Below are 4,960 nucleotides of genomic sequence, written 5' to 3'. Positions count from 1 at the left end.
CGTTTTATTATAAAATGTACCGATAAAGTTTTAAGACTTTAAGTAGGTCACTCAAAATAAAAATTATATCCATTTTATACGAGGATAAGGTGACAAGTTTCTAAATAAATACATAAATATAAAAATCATTTTTTTATAGAATAAATTTTTACATCCAAACAAAATACTTAACCAAGTTATTATTCTAACCACTTTTTAAATTATGCGCCTTGTTCTTTATTTCCTTCTCTTTCTCCTTCTCATTCTCTGTTCCCTCCTCGTCCTTCTTCTTCTTCTCTTTCATTATTGTCATCACCAACAACACCAATATTTTGCTAACATCTTTATTGGTTTTGATTTTCTCTGGTGCCATCATTAAATAATTTCAGTTCATTTTTTAGTTTATTTTGGTTCATTTGTGTGTTAATTGAGGTTTACTTGATGCTGCTGATAAGTATTGATCAAATTTTTTATTCCTTAAGTAACTTCAGTTCATTTTTTAGTTTAATTGAAGTTCATTTGGATTCAGAAATAAATTCGATGTATGTTTTGTTGATCATTGAGTCTTTTTGACTACTTGCTCAAAATTGAACTAATTTGGTTCATTTGTATATTAATTGAGATCCACTTGATGATGCTGATAAGTATGACCAAATTTTTTAACAAAGAAGAATAAAATTATTCATTATTACTTTATTCAATTGCATTAAATTCTACTCTATTCCATTCAATTAGTTCAGTTTTGAACAAGCAGTCAAAAAGATTCAATCATTAACAAAAACACATCGAATTTAAGAAATGAACCGAAATTACTTAAGAAATAAAAAATTTGGTCAATACTTAACAATAACATCTCGTGAACCTCAATTAACAAACCAATGAATCGAAATTAGTTCAGTTTTGAACAAGTAGTAAATAAGATTCAATTATCAACAAAAACACATCTAATCTATTTCTGGATCCAAATGAACCTCAATTAAACTAAAAAATGAACCGAAATTACTTAAGAAATAAAAAATTTAGTCAATACTTATTAGCAATATCAGGTGAACCTCAATTAACACACAAATGAATCGAAATTAGTTCAGTTTTGAACAAACAATCATAAAGACTCAATCATTAACAAAAACACACCGAATTCATTTTTGAATCCATATGAACCTCAATTAACTAAGGAAGAAAAGAAAAAACGCAGCAATAACAACAGTAATAAAAGAACAACGATTGAGAGAAGGAACGCAGCGAAGAAGAAGGAACGTGACGAAGAATAAAGAGGAATGCGAAGAAGAAGAAGAAATACGAAGACAAAGAATGATATGTTTGCGTTAGTCAAGTATGTGTATATACGCTGGTGTAATAAAAGTGACTTTTGTTGAATTTGAGACAATTTAGTTAGATTTAATTGCCAAAAAAATTTAGATATATAATTGGACTGTTCTATATATATATATATATATATATATATATATATATAGTATTTTCTTTGAGGGGAACTAACATCATTTTATGCGACTTAATCCATGCTTACCTTAAAGTTCTGTGTAAAAATCGAATAAATAATTAAAACACTCCAAATTAAAGTTGTAGTGTATCTCTATTACAACGTACAAATAACGCTAATTGTTGATCATGTATGTTGTTATTAGATATCTTTTGGAACATGATGTGCCAATGGAATTTTATTTTATATTTTATTTTTTTGTTCAAATTAAATTGATTAAGAAATTTTTACGTGGTCCATGAATAAATCAAATTATTTGCTCTTTTTGAATCACTAAAAAAAATTATTTGCTATTTTCATTTATTTATTGTTTGACAGTAGGTTAACAATGTGAATTTATTTTTTTAATTAAATTTTTAGATCATAGATATTTTTTTATAACAATATTTAAAATTTAACTTAAAACAAAAGCAATAATTTCACACTATAAAGCACGGACACTTCGCTGAGTTGTCGTGTTCGCGTGTCGGACACATTTCAAACACAATACGCACCGATATTCGTCCGATACGCGTGTCTGTTGTATCCAACCGTGTCTTAATAAAAAATAAAAAGTTCTTTTCTGGATACGTTTGGACACATTTAAATATCATCACGTGTCAGCATGTCCAGTCTTATTCTTAACATATATTTTTAAAATAAATTTAAATATAGTATATATTATTATTTATTAAAACAATAAATATTTTAAATTGCGTATCCCGTATCATGTAAAATTTTAAAATTCGCATATCGACATATTCCATATCGTGTCGTGTCCTATGTTCATTTCAGTATCCGTACATCATAGATTTCACATCATTACATTCAAACAATGAATGATACAGAAAACACACATTAGTAATTTCAAATTGACAACTTAATTAACACGAAAAGTGGCTGGATTACATGATAGAAACAGCTAGCTATAGCTGTCTTCCCTCCTTTTCTCGTATATAGTTCATAAAAACCCTATTATTTTTCTTCATCACACCAAGAAGAACTGAACCAAATGTTTATCTGTCTTCTTAAGTCAAAACCTAATTGATACTATTATAATAAACTTGTGTATACCGAGAAACAAAAAATAATATAAAAAATTAGACTTGTTGTACATATAAATTTTTTTGGCATATAAATTTTTTTGGCATATAAATTCATATAAATTGGTCTAAATCCAACAAAAATAACTCTCAGTTTAGATTGTACGTAATACGCACTTCCTCAACTCTTGAATAGCATGAAAACCACTATGAAAAACGATTATTCTCCCTCAATCAAAACCACAACACTTAAAATTTAAATAAGGATCGAAACCTCTCAAAAATTTCTCAAAATCGTGGCGAAAAGTGAAAAAAGTTTTAAAGTTGAATTCGAAAAGAATTATGAGAAAATGAAATAAGAAAATGAAGAAGCAACATAAGATGAGGAGGAGGAAGAAGAAGAATTTTGAATTATATAGAACTTATCCGTACAAATATACCGAAAATCTTAAACAATACACATAAATATCTTAGTTTTACACCGAAATTTGCTGCAAATATACAAAATGTTTCCTTTAATACTGCATTTTTCTTCTTCTTCTTTTTTTTTTATTTCTTTCTTTCTTTTAGTTGAATGAATATAAGTTCATCATCTTCCAAGTAATTTTGCAATATTACGTGTTTCTTCTTCTTTGTTTGATTTTTTTGTTTTTATTCTTGTTAAGAGAGTAAAATAATGAGAAGGTAAAACAAGAAGGAAAATATGAATAAGAAAAAAAGAAGAAGACGGTGATGATGATAAAAAAGAAGCGGCAGAAGATAAGGAGGAAGAAGAAGAGTTTTGAATTATGCAGAATTTATCAGTACACATATAACAATACATATAAATATCTTAATTTTACACCGAAATTTGGTGCAAATACACAAAAATATTTTTTTAATACTGCATTTTTTCTTTTTTTTTTTCTTTTTTTTAGTTGAATGAATCTAAGTTCATCCTTTTTTAAGTAATTTTGTAGCATTATATGTTTCTTCTTCTTCGTTGTTTGATTTTTTTTGTTTTTATTCTTGTTAAGAGAGTAAAACAAGAAAAAACTGGAGAAGGTAAAATAAGAAGAAAAAGATGAATAAGAAAAAAAAAGATGGTGATGATAATGAAAAAAAAGAAGAAGCAGCAGAAAAGCTGAGGAGGATGAGGAAGAGTTCTGAATTATCTAAAATTTATCAATACAAATACACCAAAAATTCTTTAAAATACACATAAATATCTTAGTTTTACACCAGAATTTGCTGCAAATACACAAAAATGTTTCCTTTAACACTGTATTTTTCTTTTTTTTTTCCTTATTTCTTTCTTTCTTTTAGTTGAATGAATGTAATTTCATCATCTTCCAAGTAATTTTGTAGCATTATGTATTTTTTCTTCTTCTTTGTTTGATTTTTTTGTTTTTGTTCTTGTTAAAAGAGTAAAACAAGATGAAAAAGATGAATAAAAAAATGATGATGATGATGATGATGGAAAAAAAGAAGCAGCAGCAGAAGATGAGGAAGAGGAAGAAGAATTTTGAATTATGTAGAACTTATTAGTACACATACACCGAAAATTCTTAAATAATACACATAAATATCTTAGTTTTACACCGAAATTTGCTGCAAATACACAAAAATATTTTCTTTAATGCAGAACTCCTACATTACATTCAATTCAAACCATCAACGATGAACAACAATTTTCATAAACAAAAACAACATTATTCACCTACAGAATCATAAACTACTAACGAAAACATTAACTAGAATCGAACCACACATCATTCACTTGATTGGATTCAAAACAATAATTCACTTCGCTCTGGTTCAATTGACAATCTGAACTTGAATCATTCATTATCTTTAACAATAAGACAACTGTTCAAAACTGATTTCAGAGCTTGATTTAAAAAATGTAGAGAATGAAAGAAATCGCGAAAAACGAAGAAAGAGAACGCAGACAACGAACGAAGAGAAACGCAGAAAATGTATAGATGGAAGAGAATGTAGATCGAAAACGCTGAAAAAATTCAAAAAAACAGTTATATATTTACGCGTTAATTGAAAAATTGGTTAGATAGTAACGCATGAGAATTAAGTTAAAGAGCCTTGCATTGTATGGATTTATTGTATTTTCTAGAGTTGAAAATAATAATAACCCTTTAGAATTAAAGACGTGCAAGAAATAAACAAATCTCAAACTCAATAATTACACACATACGAATTCGAATGAATGTCTTCATTCGATTATTACGTATTCGCGTCATCATGTCTTGCCACCGTATTTCCAACCTCAAACTTCAACATCATTAAAACATCTTTGTTTTATTTTGGTTTAGTAGTTATATATAACCCTTTCCTCGGATAAGAACAACTTAAGGTACACATATAATGATATAATATATCTAAGATTTTTAAAACGGAATCGGTTATTGAACCAATAAAGATATAATTTCAAAAATTTAAATGTTTAACCAAGTTTCAATTG

Source organism: Arachis ipaensis, chromosome B03 (genome assembly GCF_000816755.2).
Source record: "Arachis ipaensis cultivar K30076 chromosome B03, Araip1.1, whole genome shotgun sequence".
NCBI classification, from domain to species: domain Eukaryota; kingdom Viridiplantae; phylum Streptophyta; class Magnoliopsida; order Fabales; family Fabaceae; genus Arachis; species Arachis ipaensis.
This window is presented reverse-complemented; position numbering follows the sequence as displayed.